This window comes from Symphalangus syndactylus, chromosome 23 (assembly GCF_028878055.3).
Source record: "Symphalangus syndactylus isolate Jambi chromosome 23, NHGRI_mSymSyn1-v2.1_pri, whole genome shotgun sequence".
In the NCBI taxonomy this organism is placed as follows: Eukaryota; Metazoa; Chordata; class Mammalia; order Primates; family Hylobatidae; genus Symphalangus; species Symphalangus syndactylus.
In genome coordinates this window covers 52342943-52359328 of record NC_072445.2, presented here as the reverse complement: position 1 = coordinate 52359328, position 16386 = coordinate 52342943, and the positions used below count along the sequence as shown (strand labels likewise).

Here is a 16386-nt window from a genome sequence, read left to right as displayed (position 1 = left end):
CCAATGTCTGTTGTTTCCTTCTTTGCGTTCATAAGTTCTTGTCATTTAACTCCTACTTATAAGTGAGAATATGCAGTATTTGGTTTTCTGTTCCTGTGTTAGTTTGCTAAGGATAACATCCTCCAGCTTTATCCAAGTTCCCACAAAGTACATGATCTCATTCTTTTTTTTATGACTCCATAGTATTCCATGGTGTATATGCACCACACTTTCTTTATCCATTCTGTAATTGATGGGCATTTAGGTTGATTTCAGGTCTTTGCTATTGTGAATAGTGCTGCAGTAAATATTCACGTGCATATGTCTTTATGGTAGAATGATTTATATATATTCCTCTGGGTACATACCCAGTAATGGGATTGGTGGGTTTAGTGGTAGTACTGCTTTTAGCTCTTTGAGCCATTGTCATACTGCTTTCCACAATGGTTGAATTAATTTACACCTCCATCAACAGTGTGTGAGTGTTCCCTTTTTTCTGCAACCTCACCAGCATCTGTTATTTTTTGACCTTTTAATAATAGCCATTATGACTGGTGTGAGATGGTATCTCGTGGTTTTGATTTGCATTTCTCTAATGATGAATGATACTGAGCCTTTTAAAGTATACTTGTTGGCTCCATGTATGTCTTCTTTTGAGAAGTGTTTGTTCATGTCCTTTGTCTACTTTTTAATGGAGTTGTTTGTTTTTTTTCTCGTAAATTTAAGTTCCTTATAGGTGCTGGATATTAGACCTTTGTCAGATGCATAGGAATAGGCAAAGATTTCATGACAAAGACACCAAAAGCAATTGCAACAAAAGCAAAAATTTGACAAGTGGGATCTAATTAAACTTAAGAGCTTCTGCCCAGCAAAAAAAAAAAAAAAAGCTATCAACAGAGTAAACAGACAACCTACAGAATGGGAGAAAATATTTGCAAACTATGAATCTGAGACAAATTTTAACTAAACTTTTGAAAGCCAAAGACAAAAAAAGGAGCTTGAAAGCAGCAAGGGAAGTGACTCATCACAAGCAAGGGAACAATAACAAGATTATCAGCATATTCCTCATCAGAAACTTTAAAGGCCAAAATGCAGTGGGCTGATGTATTCAAAGTGCAAAAAGAAAAAACAAGAATCATTTATCCAGCAATATTGTCCTACAAAAATGAAGGAGAAATTAAGACGTTTCCAGATAAACAAAAGTTGAGGGAGTTCATTACCACTAGAACTGCCCTGCAAGAAATGCTAAAGGGAGTCCTGCAGGTTGAAATGAAAGAACATTAGACAGTAACTTGAAGCCATATGAAGAAATAAAAATCTCAGTAAAGGTAAAGAAGGGCGATTATAAAAGCTGGTGTTATTGTAGCAATGGTTTGTAACTCTGCTTTTTGTTTCCTCCATCATGTAAGAGACTGATACATTTTTTAAAAGCAATTATTAGTCTAAAACCTAGTAGTGTTATAATTTTGGTTTTTAATTCCACATTTTGTTTCTCTATAATTTAAGAAGTTAATGCATTAAAAAATTATTAGTTTATGTTTTTGACACACAATGTATAAAGATGTGATTACGTGGCATGAACAATTGAAAGGAGAGTGGACAGAGATGTAAAGGAGCAGCGTTTTTATGTTATTGAGGTTAAGTTGGTATGAATCCCAATTAGAATATATAATTTCAGGATATTAAATACAATCCTGATGGTGACTACAAAGAAAATAGAATATATACAAAAGGAAATGAAAAAGGAATTGAAACTATACAAAATTTCACTATAAAAAATCAACTATAAGGTGTAAGGAAGGGGTCCAGTTTCAGCTTTCTACATATGGCTAGCTGGTTTTCCCAACACCATTTATTAAATAGGGAATCCTTTCCCCATTTCTTGTTTTTGTCAGGTTTGTCAAAGATCAGATAGTTGTAGATGTGTGGCATTATTTCTGAGGGCTCTGTTCTGTTCCATTGGTCTATATCTCTGTTTTGGTACCAGTACCATGCTGTTTTGGATACTGTAGCCTTGTAGTGTAGTTTGAAGTCAGGTAGCATGATGCCTCCAGCTTTGTTCTTTTGGCTCAGGATTGGCTTGGCAATGCGGGCTCTTTTTTGGTTCCATATGAACTTTAAAGTAGTTTTTTCCAATTCTGTGAAGAAAGTCATTGGTAGCTTGATGGGGATGGCATTGAATCTATAAATTACCTTGGGCAGTATGGCCATTTTCACGATATTGATTCTTCCTATCCATGAGCATGGAATGTTCTTCCATTTGTTTGTATCCTCTTTTATTTCGTTGAGCAGTGGTTTGTAGTTGTCCTTGAAGAGGTCCTTCTCATCCTTTGTAAGTTGGATTCCTAGTTATTTTATTCTCTTTGAAGCAATTGTGAATGGGAGTTCACTCATGATTTGACTCTCTGTTTGTTTGTTATTGGCGTATGAGAATGCTTGTGATTTTTGCACATTGATTTTGTATCCTGAGACTTTGCTGAAGTTGCTTATCAGCTTAAGGGGATTTTGGGCTGAGACAATGGGGTTTTCTAGATATACAATCATGTCATCTGCAAACAGGGACAATTTGACTTCCTCTTTTCCTAATTGAATGCCCTTTATTTCCTTCTCCTGCCTGATTGCCCTGGCCAGAACTTCCAACACTACGTTAAATAGGAGTAGTGAAAGAGGGCATCCCTGTCTTGTGCCCATTTTCAAAGGGAATGCTTCCAGTTTTTGTCCATTCAGTATGATATTGTCTGTGGGTTTGTCATAAATAGCTCTTATTATTTTGAGATATGTACTATCAATACCTAATTTATTGAGAGTTTTTAGCATGAAGGGCCATTGAATTTTGTCAAAGGCCTTTTCTGCATCTATTGAGATAATCATGTGGTTTCTGTCTTTGGTTCTGTTTATATGCTGGATTATGTTTATTGATTTGCATATGTTGAACCAGCCTTGCATCCCAGGGATGAAGCCCACTTGATCATGGTGGATAAGCTTTTTGATGTGTTGCTGGATTCGGCTTGCCAGTATTGTATTGAGGATTTTTGCATCGCTGTTCATCAGGGATATTGGTCTAAAATTCTCTTTTTTTGTTGTGTCTCTGCCAGGCTTTGGTATCAGGATGATGCTGGTCTCATAAAATGAGTTATGGAGGATTCCCTCTTTTCCTATTGATTGGAATAGTTTCAGAAGGAATGGTACCAGCTCCTCCTTGTACCTCTGGTAGAATTCAGCTGTGAATCCATCTGGTCCTGGACTTTTTTTGGTTGGTAAGCTATTAATTATTGCCTCAATTTCAGAGCCTGTTATTGGTCTATTCAGAGATTCAACTTCTTCCTGGTTTAGTCTTGGGAGGGTTTATGTGTCGAGGACTTTATCCACTTCTTCTAGATTTTCTAGTTTATTTGCGTAGAGGTGTTTATGGTATTCTCTGATGGTAGATTGTATTTCTGTGGGATCGGTGGTGATATCCCATTTATCATTTTTTATTGCATCTATTTGATTCTTCTCTCTTTTCTTTATTAGTCTTGCTAGCGGTCTATCAATTTTGTTGATCTTTAAAAAAAATTAATTCAAGATGGATTAAAGACTTACATGTTAGACCTAAAACCATGAAAACCCTAGAAGAAAACCTAGGCAATACCATTCAGGCCATAGGCGTGGGCAAGGACTTCATGTTTAAAACACCAAAAGCAACGGCAACAAAAGCCAAAATTGACAAATGGAGTCTAATTAAACTAAAGAGCTTCTGCACAGCAAAAGAAACTACCATCAGAGTGAACAGGCAACTTACAGAATGGGAGAAAAATTTTGCAATCTACTCATCTGACAAATGGCTAATATCCAGAATCTACAAAGAACTCAAACAAATGTACAAGAAAAAAACAACCCCATCAACAAGTGGGCGAAGGATATGAACAGACAATTCTCAAATGAAGACATTTATGCAACCAACAGACACATGAAAAAATGCTCATCATCACTGGGCATCAGAGAAATGCAAATCAAAACCACAGTGAGATACCATCTCACACCAGTTAGAATGGCGATCACTAAAAAATCAGAAAACAACAGGCGCTAGAGAGGATGTGGAGAAATAGGAACACTTTTACATCATTGGTGTGACTGTAAACTAGTTCAACCATTGTGGAAGACAGTGTGGCGATTCCTCAGGGATCTAGAACTAGAAATACCATTTGACCCAGCCATCCCATTACTGGGTATGTACCCAAAGGATTATAAATCATGCTGCTATAAAGACACATGCACACGTATGTTTATTGCAGCACTATTCACAATAGCAAAGCCTTGGAACCAACCCAAATGTCCAACAATGATAGACTGGATTAAGAAAATGTAGCAGTTTTCTTTAATGCAGGTTTCTTGGAACTGCTAGTAAGCTTGTATGTGTGTTCACTCTCTCAGAGCATGTAATTGTGGGACACCCAGAAATATCTCTTGTTCTGCAGATCGTGGTTTGGACGATGCTGTTGTGCAGTATTGTGTACAAAATTCCAGGGAAAGTGAGAGAAGAGAGAGTTAAAATTTTCATTCTGCTGAGATGGAAAAGTCAAGTGAGATTGAGTTATATTCTCTACCTTACACTACTAGAGAATCTTAGCATGTGAAACTACATCTCCGGCAGCAATTCTCTTTATGGAGAGAAAATGTCTGTCTGCCCCATGCAGTAGATAGTGGGCAAATCCAGTGAATCTCTTTCCTGAACCTAGAGGGTACTGTGGAGGCTGTAGGAAAGATTTCCTCTACAATCAAGAGTCAAGCCAGGGCTCTTAGAAGTGTGGGGCTTGTAGTGGGTTGAATGGTGGTCTCCCTCCACCCCAAATTATATGTCTGACCAGAACCTGTGAATGCAACCTTATTTGAAAATAGGGTCTTTGCAGATGTATTTAAGTTAAGGATCTGAGATGAGACCATCTTGATCTTGAAACCAAGAAGAGGAAAACAGTGTTCTACATGCCAATCTTCTAGTGTAAGAAAGAGTTTATCTAGATGGACACTAAATCTAAGGATAGATATCTTTATAAAAGAAAAGGCAGAGGGAGATTTGAGACAGAAGAGTGTGTGAAGATAGAGGCAGAGATAGAAATTATGCAGCTACAAACCAAGGAGCTCCTGGAAGAGGCAAGGAATGGATTCTCCTCTAGAGCCTTTAGAGGGAGCACAGTCCTGGTACTGTGGAAGAATTGAAGGACTGTCTGGAGAACAAGGCCACCACGGAGGTGGGAATGATGCTCTACTGCATGGTAAAGGGTTAGAATAGGGCACCTCTGGAAGAGTACTCCGGCAAGGAAATAAAATACATTTTCCTTGCCTTGGAGAAATCAGTTGGGGGTCTTGGGGACAGGTTCAGAGTGAAGTCACCAGGAAGCAAGCATAGTCTCTGACTGCTGCTGAATTCTACATCTTTCAGGACACTGCAGTGTGAATTTCAGGAAAATGCACCCTAGTAAAAAGACATTCCACATATGCAGCCATTGCAAATGAAACAGAAAAAAGTTGCTAACAAAAAAAAAAATGTGTTACTGTTTCTATCTTCTAGGAGAATGGCATAATATATTATTTCCAAGGTAATGATTCTATTGCTTTCAAATAGCCCTGATGGGACTTTTGATTGAGAAAAACAAAACTTCCTAGGCATATTGAGGATGAGTCAGGATGAGACAGATATAATGTGTTACTGCTCTCATAATAGAATAAAATAGATAGAGGGGGCTAAGGTCTGTGAATGGAAAGGGAAGGGGGGTATGAAGAGAATGGAGTCAGAGTGAGAGGTCCTAAGAACATGGAGGGAGGCCGTGTGTGATCGATGGAGAAATATGGTCCTGAGAGATTTCTTGTAGTCAAGAATGGCCAATACATGTCTACTTTTAACTGGTATTGGAAGGAAGTAGTTTCCTGCTCTGTGCTGTAAATACTCTGTATTACCCTCAAGATGTCAGCAAAATGTGATACGTAGCAATCTTGTGTTAGAGATGCTTTAGGAGTTGCAGAAAAACCATGCTATCAAGTGGTGGGGAAGTGGGTGGCAAGAGGACGTCTGTCACAGAAACTAGGGATAGAGGGGCTGGTAATGGCAGAGATGCAGGTGGAGTGGACTGATTCAGGGGAGGCAGAGGCAAACCTGAGGAAGGTGCTAGGCCTCTTGCCATGTATGGCCTGGGAGCTTTATCTAGATATTGAAAAGAGGGTTCATCATAGAAGAATGGGGGGTCATTCAGACTGAGGGTATCTGGGCTTCTGAGTAAAGTCAGATGTGCTCAGGACTGGGGTGTGGGTGGGTAGGATTTGGGTATGCTTAATTGAGGCAGATTTGTGAGCTTATTATACAAACCAGTGAGTTCATTGCTATAAGTGTTGAATTTAATATAACTCTTTGGTAAACACCTGCCCTATATTTAGAATATTCTGACGAGGCTGTGTATGTCTATGCTTGGAGGGTGGATATTTAGGATGGGGAAAGTGGAAGGAAACTATACCAATTAGAAAATGCCATGAAACCAATGCCTTTTGGAAAACTAGGCAAGAAGACTGATCCTGGTGGTGCAGAAATATAATCTCATTTGAACAAGGAACAGAGAGAAATGGAAAGGCAGAATGACAAAGGTATTGGTTCAGTGGGAACCATTGAAGATGATTGCAGGAGGAACAGAAAGTTATAACCTAGTAATATCCCATTCAGTATTGTATCTGAAGTCATTTTGAGAAGAGAAAAGTGATTGGTTTGAATCTACTTGGTAAAAACTAATCAAAGTGATAATTGATGTTATTATGTGTGTTCAGTCTGCCATATTGCCATACTTGTTATTCTTAGATATAAAGGTTTTAAATATCCAATAATAGGTAAGGGTGAAATATCATCTAAGACTGAGATTCCATTTCACCCAAGGCTGTCAAATATGTGTGAGTATAAGTTAACACAAAATTAAATATTACTGTTTTAGCGATTATAATGATATGCTGAACAAGGGCTACTTTGGGGAAAAAAGAGCCCGCTTGTATATAGAGTACTTTATTATGTCTTCCCACATGATTAGGTTGATGTCTGGGTTTCCGATTCCTTCTGAGGCCTGAGAGAAGATTAAATCACTCATTCCCAACTGGTCATTTCTCTCTGTGGATGGGAGAATCAGTGCTAATTGATACTTTTTATATTTAATTATACTTAATTACTTCTGTCTGGCTGCCCTGAAACCAAGAAGAGGAAAACAGTGTTCTACATGCAAATCTTCTAACATAAACATTTCTTAACCTTATTTGCTTCAAGATTGGTCCAAATATAAAATCTTTAAGATAAAAGCTGTTTAAAGTGGTGTCTTATCTGTATTTTGGTCCTGTCTCTGGAGCCCCCTTTCTGGAAACCATTTGTGAGATTTCTGTGATAGGGAATTTGCTCGTTTTCTACTTCCCTGGCACCCAACTCTTCTGCATTAGGTCTTAATATATTCATTTCCCAGTCTTTTTGTTAGCTTGCCTAAACTGCATCCACAACCTTTAGGTCCATCTTTCTCCCTTTGAACCATCAGACACAGGTCTTTGGTCACAGTGCTCTTCCCAATGGCTTTGAAAATATCACTCCTCTTTCAAAAGGAAAATACTTTCTGTTTTTTGTTTTGCTTTGTTTTTTCTGGATAAAATTCCCTACCTGGTCCCAGTATACTGTTCCCAATTTCCTGCTATTCCCCTGTGCCAGTCAAGTTGTTTTATTTGCCCTCTCCTGATGTTCTACATTTTACCCATCTGGAACCCACTCTTTCACTCCTCTCTGTCTCTCTGAATCCTAACACCTCTCAAGGGGCAGATCCCATCTCTTCTGCTCTGGATGCCTCCCCTGACCACCCAAAGTCTGATGAGATTTTTGCCTTCTTTAATATCCTAGGAGTTTATTGTCAAGCACATTGATTTGGAAATCTAGAGAGTCAACTAGGGAGTTCAATAGAAAGGAGGCCTTGGCAGAGGTCAGGGGAGGGAAGAATTCCAGTAAAAGCTCTGCTACTTACAGGCATAAAGAGTTCAGGTAAGTTTACTAATCTTCATCGATTCTCCTTTTTTTATTGCTAAAATGGAGACAAACTACTCTGTCTACTCTTCTTGGTTGTCATTAGGATTAATAAATGTCATGTATATGTAAAAGTCCTTGTAATCTGGAAAGGGTTATACAAGTGTAAATTATGATATCTGCTGTTAGAGATCTCTGTTATTGAACTGACTCACTATCAAAACCTTCCTTTAGTATTTAATGCCTCCCATATCTATGTTTAATCAGTATAATCCACTTCACCAGCCAGGGTACAAATATAGTAACACCACATAATATTTTTCTAATTAATTGCTTCACTTACTCTCTGTCTGCTCCCCTACCATGCCTACCATGATTAACAGGAAGTCTGTTACCTCCCTCCCAGAATTCCCCAATACCCACCTTCTCCAATTGTTTAAGAACTAAGGGTTTACTCAGCCCCCAAAGGCAAGTCTTGTTTTTAAAAGAGACAGAGAGAGAGAGGACTAGAAGTTCCAGTGAGTCCACTGTTGAACATTGGTTTCTCCTGGCTTGGTAGATACTTCTGCATTCAGAAATAATCCTCTTGGCTGGGCACAGTGGCTCATACCTGTAATCCCAGCACTGTGAAATGCCGAGGCCAGAGGATTACTTAAGGAGTTCGAGACCAGACTGACCAACATGGCAAAACCCCATCTCTACTAAAAATACAAAACTTAGCTGGGCGTGGTGGTGTGCACCTGTAATCCCAGCTTCTTGGGAGGCTGAGGCAGGAGAATTGCTTGAACCGGGAGGCAGAAGTTGTAGTGGGCCCAGATTGCGCCATTGCACTCCAGCCTGGGTGACACGGAGCAAGAGTGTCTCAAACTAACAAACAAACAACAGAAAAGAAATAATCCTCTTGCAGGCCCTGATGCCTATATAGGTGGAAGCTGTGGGTCCCCCAGCATGGCAGCGTGACATTCTGCCAGTGTCTCTGGTGGCCATGGAGGTGACAGCTCAGATCTCCCTTCAGGAGAACATGCTGCAGGGAGCAGAGCTGACTGAGGGCCTCCACTATCTCACTTTTAGATGCGGTGGAGGTGGGAATAGGAGGCAGTAACCAGAATCAGGACATTTCTGCCAATACAGGTGCTTCTAGCAGGCAACTTCGACTTAGGCATTTCCCATGAGCCTGGTAGAGATTTCCTCAGAGCTTCTCTGTGCTCTGGGGCTCTTCCCACCTGACCCACCTTGCTTCCCCCTCTCCTTTCACAGTGTCTGTTCTGCAGCATAGTCTGAAGACTCTCCACATCATCATCGTCTTCTTTTTTTTTTTTTTTTGAGACGGAGTCTTGCTCTGTCTCCCAGCCCGAGTGCAGTGGCACGATCTTGGCTCACTGCAACCTCTGCCTCCCTGGTTCAAGCGATTCTCCTGCCTCAGCTTCCTGAGTAGCTGCGATTGCAGGTATGTGCCACCACGCCCGGCTAATTTTTGTATTTTTAATAGAGACGGGGGTTTCACCATGTTGGTCAGGCTGGTCTCGAACTCCTGACCTTGTGATCTGCCCGCCTCGGCCTCCCAAAGTACTGGGATTACAGGCGTGAGCCACCGCGCCCGGCCTCACATCTTCTTTATCCCTCCTCCCCTTTTTATTCTATAGGAGCATTTCTCCTGACAAATCTCTTCCATCTCTAATCCTGCCTTGGTATCTATTTTTAGGAAGGTCTGAAATGACACGGAAGGGTCTCCAGCCTCACTCCATACTCACCAGAAAGGGGCTTCGTGCCCCTTCTTTCCAGGAGAGCTCCTCTCTGGGACTCCCCTTTCTTGTCAGTGGACCTTGGGAATGGCTACTCTAGTTGTTCTTCACAGATGTTCCATTGTGAATCTCAGGAGCTCAGGTTGAGGTTCCCAAAGAATCCTCAGAAGACTTCAGATTTCTTTCTGCAGACGTTCTCACCCCATCCACAGAGCTGAGCAACACGGGGAGAGACATCTTTTGTGTCTACCTCCAGTACATAGGTCTTGTTATATGCTCTTTCCAGAGCAAGGGGGTGCCCCTTACCCCAACATTTTAAAATTCAAGGCAGAAGCAGTTTAAATTACTTTTTCTAAAACTGAACAAACAGAAAACAAAAAGCTGCCCCAGGTGACTTGCTATTTCCACCCTTAGATTTAATAGAGGCTCACATGGTTTTAGGCATCCCTTGGTCAGCATCCTTTTCATATATTTTGTCTTCACCATATTGCAAGCTTCTTGAGAACTGCTTTTTGGGTTTCAGATTGTTCATTTGTAAAACTGAGGGCTAGATTACATTTAAAGATCCCTTTTAGTTGTGTGATTTCCAAGGAAGATATAATATTAGAGATGGGCTAGTAAGTGATTTTCTTCCTTTAGATACTGTGTTTATTCTGTTTGATAATCTACCTTACACATAGCATTTTCTAATTTACTCACATACATTGCATTGTTTGATCCACATACTTGCCTTGTGAAATGGCAGAGTAAATATCCGCTGCCTTTTACATGTTAGAAATTTGAGACTTGTTGAAGTTAAAGGACAAGCCCAAGATCCTGGAGGAGGCTCTGGGTTTGGTGCCTGTTGTCTGACTAATCCTCTAATCGAAATGCCTTATGATTTTCTTTTCACGTCCTGCCCTATAACTATAAGCACAGCACCCTTCATGCAGCACCTTTATATTTCTCTTACTCTCAACCATCTGTATTTGGAGGCAAAGGACAAGTAAAGGTATTACAGATTCAAATGCCTGAAAGAGCTAGGCAGGATAAGATAGTGAAGCAGGGTCAGGCTCCTGCAATAAGAGGGCAGGGGAGTATGGCCGACTGAAGAGCACAGGTTCTGTCTAAAAGGGACCGTCCCTGTTCAGCCCTACCCCATTGTTGACACTAAGGAATGCTGACCCAAGGTTGCCAAATTTTTAGTTCTTCAGGAAAGCTGGAACTATATATATCTTAATGTGAAATTTGCATTTTAAGATACCAAAATAATTTTAATTTTTGTTTTTTAATATTTTAAAGACAGGGTCGTGCTGTGTTGCCCAGGCTGGAGTGCAGTGGTATGATTATAGCTCATTGCAGCCTGGATCTCCTGGGCTCAAGCAACCTTCCTGCCTCAACCTCCTGAGCAGCTAGGACCACAAGCATGCATCACCACATCTGACTAATTTTTCTACCTTTTGCAAAGATGAAGTCTTGCTATGTTGCCCAGGATGGTATCAAACTGCCGGCCCCAGGTGATCCTCCCACCACAGCCTCCCAAAGTATTGGGATTACAGATGTGAGCCACTGTACCTCGACAAAATAATTTTAAAAATATTTTAAACCCTGTGAGTCTCAACACACACACATATATAGGTGGTGTTTGGTTCCATAGATATCCAACTTAGATACTACTGCTTTGGAGGTATGAACTATGTTTAATTGACTTGGGGGGCTGAGGCAGGAGGATTGCTTGAATCTAGGAATTTGGGACCAGCCTGGGCAACATAGGTAGACCTTGTCTCTACAAAATATAAATTAGCCGGGCATGGTGGTGCGCGCCATGGTCCCAGCTACCCGGGAAGCTAAGCTGGGAGGATTGCTTGAGCCTAGGTGGTTGAGGCTGCAGTGAGCCAAGATTGCACCACTACACTCCAGCCAGGGTGACAGAGAGAGACCCTGTCTCAAAATCAATAAACAAAAACAAACCAAAAAACTAACTTGGCAAGTTTCCCTCCAAAAAATCCTATGAAATGATTTGATGAATTTTGCTACTTTTGTTAAAAGTTTGGTATTAATAGTAACAAATAAGAATAGCTACTGATTGTTGGATGCCTGCTATGTTCCAGGGAGTATGCTTGATGCTTGACACGCATCATTCAGAATTCTTCTAGTGACCTTCTGAGATATCAACTATTATCCTTATTTTACACACAAGGAAGCTGAGGCCTAGAGCTGAACTAATTTGTTAGGGGTACATAGTAAACCCAGATTTCTGGCTTTTTAGTGTGTTCTTGCTTTTTATTTATTACATCATATTTCCAATATCCTCAGAGAAGAGAGAAAGAGTGAAATGAAACGTGTGGTAATTCCCCTATTTTGAAACAAATCAAAGTGGTTTCTATATGGACAACTTAAAAGACAGAGTCTTCTTTTCTGAAATGGAAGAGATGTCCTTATCTTTGGGAAAGGCGGAGGAAGGGGAAAGAAAGAGATATCTCACAATGTGATGAGCTCTTCTTTTCTTTCCCAAACTCTAAGCTAGGAATAGACAAGGCCTCCAATCAGCTCGTGTCTGTTGGGCTGTTGTGTTCAGACTGTCTGTCTGCTTTGACCATAATGTTCTGTGAGATGTCCACTGGCTTACTCCTGCTATCTTTTCCTTCTATTTCCAGAAAGCAAACTTCAGAAGAAAAAAAAAAAAAAGATCTCTGTTTAGGGTCTGAAGTCAAGTCCAAATATAACAGGATCCCAATAACTTCCCCCACCCGCTAGGGTTTAAAACCACATTCCCTCTGCCCAGATGGCTGCTGCAGAAAGACGCAGCATTCACCCACTGCTTCCTCCTTTTGTTGGCTGCCCCCTGATTACAGCTAATGACTCCCAGCTGTACTGCCTCCAAAGACTTGGGAAAGATTAATCTTTAAAAAATAATCTAATAACTAGACTCCTCCAGGAATGGGCGGGGTTGATGCCAATCCCGTTGGAGCACTGCCTCATTCAGAATCTAGCTGGGTGGTGTGGTGTGTGCCTTGGAAAGGGAGGATAGTTGCTATGTGCATTCTGAAGACCTCTTGATGTTCCCTGTAAGAATCTCATTGACTCTATTTTCTTACCTTAGTTGAAAAAAAAAATCTTCGAATACTTACAAAAAAATTTAATGTGTGTAACACAGACTTTGGCTCCTATACAGAGAATCCGACGAAATGTCTTTTAGAGCTATGACTATCCAAACTGGGTGGACTTTAGGATCAGCATCACGGAGAATTTTTCAACATGGTTATATCATATAAATAAGTAGATATCTATGAAATTTTAAAACTTGGCATTCTGGAGTTTCCATTTGTCTTTGAAATGCCAGGTTCTCTGAAAAGTTGACTTCAAATACAGGGATCCATCAGAAAGAAAAATCAAAACTCAAATGACATCAGTCATGAAAACTATCCGGAATAGATTGGTAGAGATTGATAGGTGTTTTCTTCTTTCTTCTGCTTCCCCTCTTCCTGTTTTTCTTCCTCCTCCTCTTCTTCTTTGTTTGTTTCTTCCTCTTTTTTCCTCTTTCTCTTTCCTCCTTTTCTTTCTTTTTTTTTCAACAACAAAAATAACAACCTGAAATTCTGGGTGAGAAAGGCAGGGAATGAAATTTTACCAACCTGAAATTTGATAGTTTTTCTCAAACCATTTTTCTAGAAGTGTTTGATGAAGTTGTCCCCTAAAACTGCAGATACAATTTATTCCATATGCCCATATTGAACATCTCCTGAACTAAGCCAGGTGCCGAGGTTAGATACATAAATAACTCATTGGTTTCTTCATGTTCTTTCAGAGTACTGATTGAATAAATCATATTCTTGAGCAACGTATGACTCTGTTGTCTAGTTCTGTAATGATTTCTTTGTGGAACACCTTATCTTCCTGGAAGGTAATGTCTAAAAAGAGAGTGAGCTTTGGAGTCAGAGCTAAGCTTGAATTGTGACACTGCCCCTTACCGAAACTTTCTTTCTTTTTTTTTTTTTTTTGAGATGGAGTTTTTGTTCTTGTCACCCAGACTGGAGTACAGTGGCACAATCTTGGCTCACTGCAACCTCCATCTGCCAGGTTCAAGTGATTCTCCTGCTTCAGCCTCCCAAGTAGCTGGGATTACAGGCATGCACCACCACACCCAGCTAATTTTTGTACTTTGAGTAAAGATGGGGTTTCATCATGTTGTCCAGGCTGGTCTCAAACTTCTGAGGTTATCGACCCTTCTCTGCCTCCTAAAGTGCTGGTATTATAGATGTGAGCCACCGCTTCCGGCCCCTTACTGAAACTTTCTGAGCTTTACTTTCATCATCTGTAAAATGGAACTTGGAAGATTGCTGTGAGGAATAGCATTCTGTTGTGGTCCCGGCAGGCTGTTTAAGTGCATCCTATAGGCCTCCTTTTAAAAACCTGCATGTGTTGCTTAATGATGGGGGTGTGTCCTAAGAAATGCATCTTTAGATTATTTTATCATTGTGCAAACATCATAGAGTGTACTTATGCAGACTTGGATCATATAGTCAGTATACAGCTAGGCTACATGATACAGCCTTTTGCCCCCAGGCTGCAAACCTGTACAGCAGTTTACTATACTGAATACTGTAGGCAATGAGAACACAATGGTATTTGTGCATCAAACATATCTAAACACAGAAAAGGTACAGTAAAAATACAGTATTGTAATCTTATCGGACCACTTTTGTATATGTGGTTCGTTATTGACAAACATCATTACATGGTCCATGACTGTATTTTTATTATGGTCTTCATTATTATACTCCCTATTCATTCTGGATTTTCTACCACAGCCCCAGTTTTATAGTGGCAATTTGTTACAAATGCTATCTAAAATTAATTATTAATAAATAGGTATGTAAAGAGGAAAAGTAAAATTCACCTGACTTGCATCCTGATTTTTGATTCAGAAAATATGATAGTATTTAGCACAGTTTGTTTTATATTATATCGCAATATAATATGGTATAGTTATTTAATATATTTGTATGCTTATATAACACAGAATACTATAACTCAGATCATGTTCCCTAGTCTATTAGGAAATGCGAGAATATTTCATTGCACTTAAAGATCCCTGTGATCCTCAATGTATTTTACTCAAAGAAGATGCTCAATACATATATGTTAAATTGAACTGAATTTGTGAATTGATTTATCAGCCTATTTCCACACAGCAATGGAGCACACAGTTTTTGGGACTCTTTAACCTGAGAATTAATTGCCCCCTGGAAGCTAAGCTTCATTTTTATCTAAAACATACACGTACTTGAATTAAGACTTTGTGGCAATGAGCTTTCATTTACCTCTTTTCTCAAGGGATTTAAATGACAAACACAGCATAAACAACTGTCCTAATTTACCCAGAACTTTTCCAGTTTTAGCATGAAAAGTCCTACTTCTCAGGAACCCCCAGTTCCAGACAAATTGGGATATTTGGTCATCTCAGTGTAAAGTGAGCTTGCTTTTCTTGAAGATATGCTTAGATTGTCAGGGAAAGTGAAGTACCATGTTAGGATTAATTATCCTGCAACTACAGGGGACAAGGGTTGTTGTTTCTCATTTGTAACTAACATAGACTTTTTTAAAAAACAAACACCAAGGTGAAGCAGAGTCTTGAGACTTATTATATACATATATAAAAACTTTCTACATATATACACATCTCTCTATATAAAACACACTTTCTTTGATTTTATATATGTATATAAAATATATATCAACATATAAGAATGTTTCTATATTGGGAGGCTGAGGCGGGCAGATCACAAGGTCAGGAGATCAAGACCATCCTGGCTAAAATGGTGAAATCCCATCTTTACTAAAAATACAAAAAATTAGCCAGGCATGGTGGCAGGCACCTGTAGTCCCAGCTACTCAGGAGGCTGAGGCAGCAGAATCGCTTGAACCGTGAGGCAGAGCTTGCAGTGAGCTGAGATAGCACCACTGCACTCCAGCCTGGGTGACAGAGCAAGACTCTGTCTCAAAAAAAAAAAAAAAAAGAATGTTTCTATAAATATGAGTGTATTAATAGAGACATCTATACTTATATATTATAAATTTATATAAGTATATATTTATATATGTATAATTATACATATAAAATCATTCAAAGGAAGTTTTTATAGTGCTGTCAACTGGCCCTAAGGGAAAAGAGATAGGGGAATGTGGAATTTCATTATAAAGTGTTTTCAGTTTTAACCTTAATTTAATTTAATTTAATTTTTTACTTATTTTTAAAATTTTTATTTTATCGCTTCTCGGCCTTTTGGCTAAGATCAAGTGTAAAATTTTTATTTTATCTTAATCTTCACAGTAATCATGAGAGATAGATACCATTAAATTATTTTAAAGACAGGAATTAGGGTTTTAAAAGCTGTGGCTTGGAAGGCATAAGTCCTTTCCAAGGATCAATACCTTTGGAGGATTTTCCATTATTTTCATATTATATAAATGATTAGAAGCCTACAAATTTGAACACTTGGTCTTCCAGAATTTCTATTTCAGCTTTGAAATGTCAGATGTTTTGAAAGGTTGGTTTCTAACACTTGACCGACTCAGCGTTCAGCTCTGTTCTAGAATACACTTGAGCATGCGTAGCGTAGGCTAATGCACAGGGTCAGCTGAAGAGGCCTGCTGCTTCTTTACAGTTACTACCAAGGC

The 16386-nt window shown here is 39.5% G+C and overlaps 1 pseudogene; it reads left to right on the top strand.

Moving 5' to 3' along the window:
- Positions 1-15975: 15975 nt before the first annotated feature.
- LOC129473903 (uncharacterized) lies at positions 15976-16156 on the top strand (annotated as a pseudogene).
- The last annotated feature ends 230 nt before the right edge of the window (positions 16157-16386 follow it).